Here is a 14,492-nt window from a genome sequence, read left to right on the forward strand (position 1 = left end):
CACAAGGGCCTTTCTCCGCTGAGCTATCTCCTCAGACCCCTTTCCCTCCTGAGATGAACTTACCATAACATCAACAGTTACACTGTGCCAGGATGGTCACAAAACCAAATGTCTTAGCTTAGTTTTGTGTTGCTGTAATAAAACACTATGTCCGAGGCAACCTAGAGCAGGAGGGGTTTATGGCTCCAGGGTGATGGCAGTCTATTACTGTCACAGCAGCTGGGAGAGTGGCAGCAGGTAGGTGTGGCAACAGGAGCAGCCAAGAGACCACGACCCAAACTGCAAGCAGGAAGCAGAGGAAGGGAGCTTGAAGTGGCATGAGGCTCTAAACTCTCAGAGCTGGTCTGAAGTTACGCGGTACTCACCTAACAAGGCCACACCTCCTAAGTAACAAGGCCACACCTCCTAAGTAACATGGCCACACCTCCTAACCGCCCATCTCCCCAAGCAGTGCCACCCACTGCTGACCGAGCTTTCAAATGCCATAGATTATGGGGAATGTCACATACAAACCATCGCCATGTCGTGCAAACATCTCTAGTCTTTAATCCTAGAACATTTTCAACCTCCTTTGTAAGTCCTCCTCTTCGTACAAGAGATCTTCACAGGAGATCAATACTCCCTGGCTTCCTGGCTGGGCATTCTGGATGACTTAGATCTAGAAACATCTGGAACACTTTATAGAACAGGTTAGAGAGAAAAGCAAGCAGGAGCCTAACCACCACTGGGCGTCAGTGGCCATATAGGAGATGCTGATGTGGCCATATAGGAGATGCTGATGGCGGCCGTATAGGAGATGCTGATGGCGGCCATATAGGAGATGCTGATGGCGGCCGTGGGCTGGGGATGTGGGCTGTGCTGCTGGGGCCTCAGCTGATATACTTCCTGCTTCTCCGATATTCCCTCTTTCCAGAGACCTCCTGCATGGCCTGGAGGCCGGCGGGGCTCCAAGTGTGGGATGTCTGTTGCAACAATCTAAACCAAAAACTAGGGAGAGATAGGACCAAACTTGTAGAACAGAAAGGCTTTCCAAAAACAGTCCTTAGCCAAACAAAACAGCACATCCTTGCCCTAGCAGCTTGCAGGGAGCTGAGGCAGGAGGAGGGTTAAAGCTGACTTGTGCTACCTAGCTTCAAAAACAAAACAAAAAGAAACAAACAGAGATTTGGGGATGTGCTTGTTAGCAGTGACAAAGTCCTGGGTTTGTTTCCCACCATGGGGGGGTGGGGATGGGAATACACACACACACAAAGAAAAAAGAAAAAGGGGCCTCCAATGGAAAAGTGGGCAAGAATTGGGCTATTTTTAGTTTTCTGGTTGGTGAAATCTATTGCTATACAGTGTATCCATCTCGTTTAGCTGCCCACATCAAGGCATTTGGTGATTCTCAGAGAAAAGCAGGGTACAGGAAAGCCAGTGGGGATGGAGCACCCAGATTCGAATGCTCCCACGGGTCTGTTCCTATGGACTGAGAATGAGTGCCCTTCAAGTTCCCCAGACGCTCGGATGAACAGTTGGTGCTTGGGAAGGTCTGCTGTGGGCTATTACTTAACTACAGGCCTTAGGACACCCCGCCCCCCAGGGCAGAGCACATATGTTCATTCATTTTTCTTGCCACTGTGACAAGGGCCAAGTTTCACTTTTCTGGTCATCACCTGTAAATTAGAGAGGACCAGGGGTTATCTCAAAAGGATTCTTTGAAAATCTCCAGGGGAGATGTAATATGATACCTAGTATTACAAGAGACTGCATTGAGGAAAGGTGTGTGTGTGTGCATGCGTATGTGTGTGTTTGAACTCATCAGTGCCCAAGGGGTCACACAGTGAGTCAGAAGGGGACCCCACTTTGACTGTCCACAAACCTTGCCCTAGCTGCTTGTGACAGCATGCCCCTTTAAACTCAGCCCTAAGGAGGCAGAGGCAGGCCCCTCTCTGTACATTTGTTGTCAATCTGGTCTACACAGTGAGTTCCAGGCCAGCCAGGGCTCCATAGTGAAACCCTGTCTTAAGAAACAAACACCTTTCTGAGGGCAGCCTCCAGAGCCCACCAACCTCCTTTAGAGAGACCCTGAAGCTCTTTGAAGATTGGGCTCTTGCAGTGAAAGCCAGGGTGTGGAATTCCTACCTCCCTTGCAATGGCTGGGCCTGCCTGGTAGAGCTGCTCCCTCACCTGTGCCTGCCGACCGCCATGCGATTCTGGGTCTCTTGAGATCTCCCAGATACTAGAAGTCTGGGAAAAGATAATACATAGGCTCATACCCAGAGCATCTCCCTCTGCAAAATGGGGAGAGCTCGTGAGCCCAGGGGTCCTTGCATGCTGGGGCAGTGTTTGTCTCTCTCTTCCTCAGAAGAGCCCCTTCCCCTTCCATGGAGAAGAAATGGGGTCTTTCCCTCTCGCTTTAGAGAACTTTGCTCTGGTGACCAGGGACCTCTTCAGTCTCAGGGTGGTGCTTTGCACTCATGGGGCACGGCTGAAGTGTGAATTCCAAGTGCGTGGAGGGTTGGAGATGACGTGTATGGGTGTGAGTCTGCAGCTGATGAAGGGATTTCAGGAGTATCAGTGAGTCTGTGGCTTAGTACCTGGGCGGATGGAGCTGAGGGCAGCTTGTCTCTGGAGCATCCTGGCTGAGCCTGAGAGCCATACTGGCTGGGGGACAGGATGATAGGTGGGGTTCCCTTTCCCACAGCGCAAGGTAGTCTTCAGGGCTGTGCACACTGAGCCTCTCCACTAACTCACAAGGGGGTCCTGTGCCGTAAGCACTGGATGGAGAAGAAGGCGTGAGAAATGGGAGGCGCGTGCCTGGCTCGTTGCCCAGGCTCCTCCCGGCAGCTCCGTACTTCAGTCTAACTTAGCACAAAAGCCCGGCCCCACTCGAGGTCTCTTGCCCTGCGCTCCCAGCTCAAGAGCGCCATGCGCCCAACACCTCCCCCACACTCCTGGGACCAGCTCACAGAGTTTTAAGACCTATAGATCTGGGTCGACACAGAATCCCGCAGCGCCACAACTTCGGGACACGGTGAGTTGGGAACAGGACACAGGACCACGGCAGGGTGCTTTTTTCCTGGCGTGAAAACCTGGGGCTACGAGAATCACCCGAATCACTCTGAGCTGGCCGTGGCTCAGAGAAGACGCGTCCATATTTAAGTGACCTGGACGTGGAACTTTTTTGACCTCTTCCCAGGGCTCTATCCCGCGGGCTGAGTATTGTGTTGAGTGTCTCCGTGGTTTCTGTTTGTTTGTTAAAGGCCCACTCGGGTTTCGGTCTCATCGCGGAGAGGCAAGGGGGTACCCGGAAGGATCACGATGGCCCAGGGTGCATGCGACATCAGCCTTAGGGTGGTGCGTCCTGGAACTGGGTGGGCAGGGAGCGAGACAAGAGGCGCTGCGCAAACTCTGAGCTCTCGCTGGGGGAAGAGCCGACCCTAGCAGAGCAGAGGCGGAGGTGCGGGACCCGCGCGCTAGGACCCCGGCCTGGCTGCTTGGTCCCCTTGCGGTGTCCGGTCACCTCCCCACCCCCGCCCCCGGCGCATAGACCAGCGTGATCCCGGCGCCCGCACTGCTGGCTGGCACCGCCCTCGCGCGCCGGGCCTTTCGCCCACCTTGACCCACTTTTTCTTTCCAGGTGACAAGAGATGTGGCCACGCCGACCATTTAAAGCGATCCCAACTCTGGTGAAGTCTGACTGGAAAGACGCGGCTTCCCTCCCGGGCGCCTGGAGGAGGATCGAGCAGGGGCTATGCCTGGGCTTGCCTGGGCTTGTTCAGAGCAGGGCTTCTCCCCTCGGTAACTGCAGATTGTGGGCTTTGGGACTCGTTGCCCGAATCTGGAAGCCAAGGCCGGGGGCTCCAGGGGCCCGGGGTCTGCGCACCTGCTCGCCGTGGAGCTCAGGTAAACACTGAGCCGGTGTGCGAAAGAGCCGGTCTGTGGGAAAGTGTGCGAAGGAGTCAGGAACTAGGCCGAATACGTGAGTGATAATTACAGAAAACTGCTGGGTTGTGCAGCCCTGGGAAGGCGAAGAATTTCCAAGAAGTAACAAAATGTCCTTTGATATCATCCTCTCCGGAGAGAAAGGATTCCTTTGGGGGAGTTTTGCTTGGGCCGATTTTTTCCTTCTTTGATCTTTGTTGGGCATGAAGAAGGCCCTGACGCCCTTGGGCTGTGTTCACCAATGTGGGAGTTGAACTAAAGCTGACGACCCCCAGGTTCTCTTTCCCACCCATAAATGGGGGCACTGACCCTGCCACCCAGAGTTCTACTGAGGCTTTTTATTTTTATTTTTATTATTATTAGTTTTGGTTTTGTTTTTTTGTTTTCGAGACAGGATTTCTCTGTGTAGCCCTGGCTGTCCTGGAACTCACCCTGTAGACCAGGCTGGCCTCGAACTCAGAAATCCCCCTGCCTCTGCCTCCCAAGTGCTTGGATTAAAGGCGTGCGCCACCACTGCCCGGCTGGATTGTGATATTTATTAGGCAGGAAAAAAAAGTGCTTGGGTCACTAAAGCTGTACTCTGAAAGTGTGTGTGTGTGTGTGTGACAAAGTAGTGTGTAGCCCCAGCTAGTCTTGAGCTGAAAGCATTTCCCGCCTCAGCTTCCTGTCCATGGATTCATATTCTACTGTCAGAGCTGAGGGGTTTCGGCCTCATCCCAGGTCCCCCTCGGTGGAGAACGCCCCTGCTGGCAGGAGCTCTGCCCAGCCTGAAAGGGCTCGCTGCCGCCTACCAGAGCAGCAGGGGCCAAGTCCCAGGTGCCCCCTTTCCCGGGCTAGTGTGAAAGGTTTCCCTTTGGGGTTCTTCGTGTTGTTAATAGGAGAATTTAATAAACTCGGAAGGCAGCTCAAGGACAAGTTTATTAGGATGTGAGAGAAACATGGCAGGCAGGCAGTACATGTCTCTGGGAAGAGGACATGGGAGAGAAGTCGAGAAAGCCATGCCTTTTGCTATGGAAGTGGGCAAACAGCTGCATGGCAGGAGTGGAAGACTTCAGAGAAAGAGCTCAAGAAAGCTCAGGGTGCCAGAGGATGCAGGCTTGGGCCTTAGCCAGGATCCAAAAGATAAGGTAACTGAGAAGGAGGAGGCGTGAGTTGGGACTCAGATCGCAGAGCAGGCACAGCCTGCAGCGCCGTGTGCGCGCGCTCACGCGCTCAGAGGCCTCGTGAGATCGAGGCTAGCTGCTTGCAGCTGCTCGGAGGGAGGAGGCCTTCCAGGAAGGGCAAGGGCATCATTTCATCAAGGGAATAATTATCTCTCCTGTCTTCTTGGCCTGTCTTCAGGAGAATCTAGTTTCCCGGATGTGGGAGGGGTATGGGTAGACTTCAGGCTGGGTGATTGACAGGCCCCACTGGATGAACACTTAAAGGGGGGAGACAATCGTATGTGATATATGTGGTAGCTTAGGATGTCAGATCTCCACCCCTGGCAAGAGGTGGAATTTATATTCTGTTCTTTCAACTGGGAGGAATTAGTCTTCCCCTAGGAAGTAAGCCTCAACAAAGCCAAGATTCCTCCATTCTTTGCGATGGTATTTGAAATCTCAAGGAGGCAATCTGAACGTTTCCATTTGTTAACATTACTCAGGGAAACAGGAAGGAGGGGTTCGTCCTGAGGGGCCTCTAAGCCCCCTGATAGCTAGCTATGTAGCATTAAGTGAGCGTCTAGCAACACCCACGGAACACATACAGCCATCCCCTTCCCCGACCCTCCCCAGCTCCATGTCTGGCAAGGCTCTCCAGAGACCTGGGACCTGTGGTCTCTTGACAATCTATGCTTGGGCTCGTGCATCTAGATATGACTGGGCCTCTTGTATAAAATGTCACATCCAGGGACAAAGTGGCACAGTGTTATGTGCGACCAGCCTCGCCTCTGTCTGCCGTTCTGAGAACTCAGGGACAAATGGCCGTTCTTTGAGCTATAGTCCTATGCAGTAATGGCCAGCGTGGCTACGCTAGGGAAGGAGGGAAGCGCGTGCATTTGAATATTAACCTTGAAGGTTCATCTGGATTGTCTGGGGCAGGCCACCTATTGACATCAGTTGCCGAGTATGTTAATAATGGCCAATGATTTCAGACCAGTGGCCTCTCCCTTGCTCTGCCAGTCCGACTTTCTTGTAAGTCTCAAGGATCCTCGACTAACAGGTCTGGCAGCCGCGAGGACATTTTTGCTTCTCACCCCGAATCCTTGGTACATATCACTAGTTAACAATGCTAAGCCTAGAGAAGCCAGGACGAGCCTCCCAGTAACACGGTACCCTCTGTTGTTATTCTGTACTACTCTTGTGACTGGCAATTGGCCTAGACGGCATAGCAGGATGCCAGGGCAAAAGAGGCTGCAGTGGTTGTTATAGGACACATGACCTCTGACCTCAAGAGATCAGGGAGATGGACGAGAAAGTAGGCAGGCAGGGCCCACTTACTTCTTCACCGGTTGCCATGTGCAGAGAGTTGCTGCGGATGAGTCTAACAGAGGTTAAGTAGGCACTCTGTAGACAGAAGGGCCAGCAAGTGCAAATGCCAGCGTTTGATATATTTGAGAGTTATCAAGGAAGCTGTGAGTCTGAGGGCGGGGTGGGGGGATTGCAGGACACTCTGTAACAGTATCAGAAGGAAAGATGAAAGAGATTAGACTGCAACCTTGTAGCCTGCGGTGGCCAGAAGGCCCCGTCTTCCCAGAGAGCACAGCTCAGCCCTGCAGGCTCAAGGGTTCGGCAGACCCGCACACCCGCTACTTAGCGGGAGGTGTCGTCACCATGCGGCCACCTATGGCACAGTTCATTTTTCTCCTCCCACAGGGAATCTCAGAGCCGCTTTGGAGCTTCAGCATTCAGGTCTAGGCATGACTTTAGGCTCAAGGACCTGTCCTGTCTTAGCCAGCTCTGTCATTAGCTTTGTGAATCTGGAAGTAGAAATTGACCTTTTTGGCTTTCGTTCCTCAGTCATGAAATTGGGTTTATGAACTAGGTAGGGTAGGACACGCCCAGAATCCCTGCACCTGGAAGGCTGAGACTAGAGGATCAGAGTGAGAAGCCAGACCAGGCTACAGAGCAAGACCCTGAATCAGAGGGAGAGGAGAGGGAAGATACATCGAGCTTAGGATGTACTGTGTACTGAGCGGTAGTATAAAATAACTAGTCATCAATGTTGGGCAGTGGTGGTGCACGCCTTTAATCCCAGCACTAGGAAGGCAGAGGCTGGTGTATCTCTCTGAGTTCAAGGCCAGCCTGGTCTACAGGGTGTGTTCCAGGACAAGCCAGAAATACGAACTGAGAAACCCTCTCTTGAAAAAAAAAACAAAACTAGGCATCAAGCAGGATGGCATGCAGATGTAGGCAGAGCATCAGCGTCGAGCTCTTGTCTGTCCGTGTTCCACACATCCCCTAAGATGGTGGATTCTGTCCTCACTGATAGATTCCCAGGGGCTGGAGTGGTTTTTGTTTGTTTGATTTTTTTTTTTAAATTTTGCATTGCAAATGATTCTCTCTTCCCCTTCTTAAAAGTTACTGCTTGTTTTTTTTTTTTTTGACCTAGTATTGCAGATATTTAAACTAAGTAAAATGCCTTGAGGTGATATAAAAAATATACAAAGAAGGATATCTGCAGATGTCCTGTGTGTGTGTGTGTGTGTATGTACGTATGTATGTGTGTGTAGTATGTGTACGTATAGTCGTGTGTATATGGTATGTGTATATGGGTGTGTGTGTGGGGGGTGTATGTATAGTGTGTGTGGTGTGTGTGTATGTGTGTGCGTGTATATGTATAGTGTGTGGTATGTGTATGTTCATGTGTGTGTTGTATGTGTGTGGGTGTATATGTATAGTGTGTATGTATCGTATGTGTATTTGTGTATTCATGTTTGTGTGTGTGTGTGTGTGTGGTGTATGTGTATTTGTGTATTCATGTTTGTGTGTGTGTGTGTGTGTGTGTGTGTGTGTATGTATGTGTGTGTGTGTGTGTGTATGGTGTTAGCAGCCCAGTGTTAGTTGTTGAATGACCCATGTTCATCCCTAATGTTGGTTATGTTCTTTTTAAAGTTATTTGGCTTTGGTTTTATTTCTTGTGGGTGTGTGTGTCATGTATTTGCACATGTGTGCACACGTGCCTGGGTGAGCTCATAGTGGCTAGAGAGGACCCTAAAGTGTCCTCTCCTACCCCTCTCCCTTGAGCCTGGAGCTGCTATCAGCCAGAAAACCCCGGGGAGCTTCCTGTCTCATCCCCAACAAGGCTGGGGTTGTTTTGCTGTTTCGTGGCATGGTTTCCCTGTGTAGACCAGGCTGGCCTTGAACTCACGGGGATCTGTCTGCCTCTGCTTCCCAAATGCTGGGATTAAGGGCATGTGTCACCCCAGGCTTGATCCTTAATCCTAGTGTTAGGCTTACCTCAGATGGTCACCTCATCTCGAGACATTATCAATGAAGGTGGACTGGGAATGCCAGTGGGTTCGACAGCCATGCTCACTCTACTATATGAAGGCAGCTGCACTCACTGCCGTCCTATCAACGAAACCAGTGAGGGAAGCTTAAAGTCCTGGATCCTAAGGCCCCGCTGGTCCCTACAGTCACGGTGTGGGCTGCAGAAACTTCTACCCCAACCTCAAGCAAACCAACCAACCCCTTAGCTCCCATCCCAGGAGTCAGGGCCCCACACTGCTGGGCAAGCCCCCCATCACTGAGCAATCATTTATTCTAATTTTCTATGTGCATGCATGTGTATGGAGTTACATGCTTGCATGCATATGAGCACAGGTTTGTGGGGTGCCTATGCACGTGAAAGCCATCCTCAATGGCTGTTCCGTCTTACTCAATGGGCTGGGTTTCTCAATCAACCTCAGAGCTCACTGATAACATACGGTTAGTCTCGAGAGCCAGCTTTCTCTGGGTTGAGTTTCCCAGTCTTTGCTTTCTGCCATGTCCACTTGACATTTATATGGGTTCCGAGAATTCAAACCCCCGTCCCCAAGCTTGCTCTGCGTGTGATCTAACCATATAGCCATCTTAGCCCTTTAATTTCTAATTGAGTCAGGTTCTCCGTAAGTCGTCCCTCCTCTGGCCTCTCAGTCCCAAGTACTCAGATCCGTACCATCTTTGTGGCCAGAGGACCACAAAGTTCTGGTGACCTTGCTGGAAGACAGCAGCTCAGGATGTGCTGAGAGTCCAGTTGGGTCCCTCCCGGTACTCTCTCTGCTCTGGACAGTAGGCCCTGCAGAGCTAGAACAGAGGCAGTAGCCGTTCAAGGATCAGGTTCCTCTGTACTTGGTCCTGTCTGTTTTGACTTCAGGTGTGAACCCAGCTAGCCTGGGAGACCAGTAGCTGTACAGGACCCCAGGCCCCAACTTAGGCATCTGCTAAGGACTTTGCTATGCCCTCAAAAAACCTTAAGGCCTTGGGATGTAATCCATAGGTGGTGTACTTGCCTGGCATGCACAAAGCCTTGGGCTCAGTTGACCCTTACCATTGCATAAATTGGCACATTCCTATAATCCCACAACTCAGAAGGTGGAAGCAGAAAGGCCAGGAGTTCAAGGTCATTCTTTATTCTTTCCTTTCGATGATTATTGATGATGATGATGATGATGATGATGATGATATGATCTTGCTCTGTAGCTCTGGACTCGCTTAGAACTCTCAATGTAGACAAGGCTAACGCCCACCTTTTCTCACATCAGTGACATAAGCCACCATGCCCGTCATCCAAGGTCATGCTGGAGTGTGTAACTAACTCCAGCTAGAGCCCAAGACTAAGTCCACATGAGTGGTAAGCCAGTGACAAAGCGCTTGCCTGGCATGTGGAAGGCCCCGGGTTCAGCCCCTAGGACTTTAGAAAACCCCCAGAAGAGCAACATTTTCATTCTTTTGAAGCTACTCATGAGCCACATCCTCCCACACTGAACTGGGGTGGGGCTTGTTGAACAGGCGAGCCTCCCCTGCCTCCATCATTCTCATTCTCTCTCTTTCTCTCTCTTTCTCTCACTTTCTCTCTCTCTCTCTCTCTCTCTCTCTCTCTCTCTGACAGCATTCACTGCTAATTATTTTCAATCATGTGGTTGTTTTCTCATACTGGGGCAAACCCTTCTTCTCCTCAAATATGCGTCAAATTAACTTATGTCTGTGGAACGATCTAAAAGCACAGTGTCTGGGTGTGGGTTAGCCCCAGTGGGCTCCTCAGTTCCTGAGTCCTGGTCCAGGGTTCAGCATCTCGAGACAGCTTGACCCATCTTGCAATGGTCAGATGAGGAGGGAGGGTTACTCGTTCCCAAACACCTGGTCCACCCATATCCAAGGCTTTGTGTGTGTGTCTGTGTGTCTGTGTGTCTGTGTGTCTGTGTGTGCGCGCGCACTCGCACGCCCTCACAAGCTTTAGAGTGTGGCCAGGTTGACAGAGTGAAATAATTCACGAAGAACAAGCATTTGTTGAGCTCCTTAGCACAGACTCTGTCAAGCATGGCAGCCGTTACCTTATCTAATGGTGTATGGATGTTCTTGAGTCCCCGCTGTATCCCTGTTTTGAGTCGTATCATCAGGAGTAAGTGTGGTCACAGTAGAGCTGGCTTGACTTCCCGTCGTGTGACTCAGTGTGGCTTGGCAAAGGAAGCTGTGAAGGTACCTAGAAGCTCAGGTCAGGCTAGTGGGATCCATCTCCGCCATCACTGCTGCTCTTGTGGTGGCCTGTGGAAGTTTCCCAGTGCTGTGTACCAGGTCAGCACAAACGCAGTGGCTTTGAGAACATACTCTTGTCAACTCTCTCTTTGGTCAGGAGTCCTAGCATAGCTTCTCCAGGTCCTGTTCAGGGCTGTCTGTCATCGAGGTCTTATCTTGCCTCACCTGGGGACAGGTGAAGGTCACTCAGTTGCTTTGCAGGTTCCTATATTCAGCTGTATGGAAGCTACTGGCTTCCCTCCCATTGCTGACCAGGGCCTTCTGACCCCAGGAGGCCCCCTCCCTGGCTCTCAAAACCCAGCGGCTCCTTTTTGTGAAGTGAGCAGGAAATGTCTTTAGCACCTATCTTCCGACAACGGAGGGAACTGTTTTGAGATAAGAGCTTGCTCAGCTCAGAGTCAGCCTGCTTCAGACTCCTGAGCATTGCAGTCACAGGCATCTGCCCCCATTACCAGCAAGAGGCTTGCCTAACATACACAGGCCCTCGTTTGATCCCCCAGCATCACATAACCCAGATGTGGCGGTACGCACTTGTAATCCCAGGATGAGGGGAGGGAAATGGGAAGATCAGAATTCAAGGTCATCCTTAGCTATATATTTATATTGAGTTTGAGGCCAGCCTGGGCTCTGTGAGGTCCTATCTCCAGAAAACCAAACAAAAACAAGACCAAAAATTCTACTGCTAAACACAAAATCACTGTTCTTCCTGAGCCAGACTGAACACAAGTCAGTGGACTGTGATGTGGTCAACAGCCTAAAGGCTCAGCCTTGGGCCACATGCCCACGTGGGTTCTGAAGCACGTCCATTGCTTCCGCTGATCCTGTGTGAATGTGACTTCAGCAGACCTCGCCTTCCCTTCGTGTGACTGCGTGAGTCACGGAGGGTCAAAACTTCTGTCCCTAGTTGGGTTGACACTGAGTATGAAGTACAGTCTGGTGTGGTGGAGTTCTCTCCAGGGTCAGGGTAAGAAGTGTGGTCGGCTGACAAGGAGGCCTGCTTCCACTCCTCGGGCGTGTCAACATGACTGTGGTATTTACTCATGCTGCATTTCAGCTTACTGCGGAGTTGGGGACGGTGGAGTGTGTGTTTGTCTAAGAAGGAGACCAGAGAGCAGCATCATAGCAGCCGATCCGAGACTCACTCTGCCTTACACGCCCCTCTCTTCTTCGTTTCAGTGGTGTGTCCAGGAGTGTGATGGATGAAGGCAAAAGAAATCTATTCTCTTGCAGTTCTGGAAGCCAAACGTCTGAAACGCAGCAGAGTCCATCCACCTGTTGTCTCTGTGAAAGGATCTTGTCTCAGCTTTTGAAGACTGCCTGGGTTCGTAGATGCATCCCTCCCCGCCTATGCTCTATGCCTGTCTTTCATCTGTCTCAATCTATCTGTCCTCCGGGATGCTTGTTACTGCATAGGCTCCCATTGGTCCGAGGCAGCCATCTCAAGAGCCTTAAAGATTTACCTGTGCAGACCTTAGGGTCTTTCAGGATCATTCTTTTTGTTGTTGTGCTGGTGGGTTTATTTATCTTTTATTTTGTGTATATGGATGTTTTACCTGTAGGTATGGCTGTGCATCACGTGTGTGAAGTTCCTGTGGGAGCCAGAAAAGGGTGTCATCTCCTGGGACTAAAATTACAGATGGTTGTGAGCTACCATGTGGGTGCTGGGAATCAAGCCCAGGTCCTCTGCTCTTGCATCCGTGAGCTTAACTGTGCTCCATCTCTCTAGCCCCCTATACTGTATCATCTGGATATGACATTTTTTATGCCCATATCGTTGCACTTCTTGATTTATCATTGGTGTTAGGAGGAATAAAAGCCCTTCCTAATGACAGAGCACACAGAGAGTTGCCTCACGGATCAGCCTCCTGGCTCTGACCCTGCCTCCGAGTGCCTGGACAGGTGGACAACTGTTGAGAATATCCATGTATTTACCCATACTCGTTATGGATAACAGAGGAGGGAGAGCCGACCTCCCTTGGCGCCTCCCTGAAGCAGCAGCAGCCCTGGAAATCGTGAGATCTGAAACTGGGGTAAGAGGGCGGATGTTGGGTTTGGAACATGGCAGCAAGCCTGACCCTTGTCAACAAGGGTAGCTCAGGAGCGCCATCTTCCTGTGTGGTGAGAGACAACTGGGTGTGCAGAGGCACCAAGCTCACAAGGGCCTAGTGGGCAGAGCTGGGTAGCAGCGGGTCACTCTCTTTGTTGCCAACCTTGGAGGTGACCAGAGGATCTAGACAGATCTCACAAGCCTTTTCTATATACTGGTAGCTGGACATTGAAGCCATTGGGAAGTGACTAATTTCATTTCTGAGTCCTAACTCATGCCTGCTTGGGGGACTACAGCCTCTGATTTGCCTGAACCTCAAAAGGGAACTTCGGGGTCTGCTGCCAGGACGTGGAGAACAGGGCTTTCCCCACTCAGATCTCCTCCTGCTGGAAGTTCTTGATCTGAGGGTGGGGCAATGGTGGCAGCCACTTGGTGGTGAGGATGTGAGATGCTGAGGAGCCAGCCCCCGCTCTCCCAGATGTCCATCTGTGGAGTATAGGCTTATACTCCTGTAGTTAGGTCTGAGCTTAGCTAGAGATGAGGGACTCTCCTCTAGGCACTGCCTCTCATCCCTTCTGTCCATGGGCCCTCTCAAAATCCAATTTGCTGGTCGTTTTCCGGGACCCAATGACCAGGATCAACGACGCATGTTTTCTCAGCCAAAACACCTGTGAGGATTTTCCTAAGCAAGTGGAGCCCAATTCCCAGGATGATGGGAACAGCTGCCCAATAGCCTGCTCTTATCATTTTATTTTTAATGTGTGTGGGTGTGGATGTTTTGCCTACATGTATGTCTGTCCACCCATTTGCATACAGAGTCCATGGAGTCCAGAGAAGGCATCAGATCCACTGGAGCTAGAGTTACAGACAGTTGTGAGTCACCAGCTGAATGCTGGAAGTCAAACCCAGGTCCTCTGGGAGAGCATCCAGTGCTCCTAACCACTGAGCCATCCCTTCAGCTGCTCATTGGTCGTCTTTGCCACCCCCTGAAGTCTTGTTATAGAATTATAACATAATTATAATATAATTATGGAAAAAATAACATTGCTAGTTTAAAAACTCAGCAGAGGCTGGGGGGGGGGTTTAGCTGACTAAGTGTTTGCCTGGCTTGCACAGACCCCAAGTTTGATTCCCAGCACTTCCAAAGTATGATGGTGCAAATTTGTAATCCCGGAGGGTGGAGGCAGGAGGATGAGAAGTTCAAGGTCATTCTCAGCTATACAGTAAATTAGAGTTCAAGGCAGCCTGGGCTACATGAGACAGCAAAACAAAAGTCAAATAATTGAGTTATAAGTGGAGGTCTTGGGCTATCCTGGCGGTCTGTCCTTCCTGTCCTTAGCTCTAGATTCTGTGTAGCTTTGTTGAACCTTTGACAGCCCAGGCCGACCTCCAGGGAGCATGATATGCTTTTTGGGTCCCTAAGCCTCAGTCTCAGTGGGACTTTTGCATCCTAGCTGAGAGCTAGGTCCCCATGGCAGGGGCAGGCCACAGACACTTAGAACTGTCTACTCCAGGTCCCAAGACAGACAGCCATAGTCCATGCCCAGTTCCAGGCTTTGCGCTTTCTCTAGGCTGGTGTGACCCTCAGCACCGGTGTCTCCTGCTATCCCTGCCGTAGATTGTCCCTGCAGGCCCTGGAGTGTGCGCAACTCTCTGTTTTTCCACACCCTGTCTCTGTGAAAGCAGACATAGCCTCCTGCCCATGACAGGCCGGCCTGTGCAGCTCAGAAGTGCAGAAAGCTTGATGCAATGAGGTGAAATGAGCAAGCCCTTTCCTCAAGACAAAGAAATTGAGTTTTCCT

The 14,492-nt window shown here is 51.0% G+C and overlaps 2 long non-coding RNA genes across 2 annotated transcripts; one reads left to right on the forward strand and one right to left on the reverse strand.

Moving 5' to 3' along the window:
• Window positions 1–720: 720 nt before the first annotated feature.
• On the reverse strand, window positions 721–3,095 carry LOC116097048. Its single transcript, XR_004121194.1, has 3 exons — window positions 2,580–3,095; window positions 2,170–2,229; window positions 721–987 (listed from the first exon to the last, which is right to left on the reverse strand). It is a non-coding gene; the product is annotated as an uncharacterized LOC116097048 (long non-coding RNA).
• LOC116097047 lies at window positions 2,762–12,667 on the forward strand. Its single transcript, XR_004121193.1, has 3 exons — window positions 2,762–3,016; window positions 3,623–3,888; window positions 11,820–12,667. It is a non-coding gene; the product is annotated as an uncharacterized LOC116097047 (long non-coding RNA).
• The last annotated feature ends 1,825 nt before the right edge of the window (window positions 12,668–14,492 follow it).

Source organism: Mastomys coucha, unplaced genomic scaffold (genome assembly GCF_008632895.1).
Source record: "Mastomys coucha isolate ucsf_1 unplaced genomic scaffold, UCSF_Mcou_1 pScaffold18, whole genome shotgun sequence".
Taxonomy (NCBI): domain Eukaryota; kingdom Metazoa; phylum Chordata; class Mammalia; order Rodentia; family Muridae; genus Mastomys; species Mastomys coucha.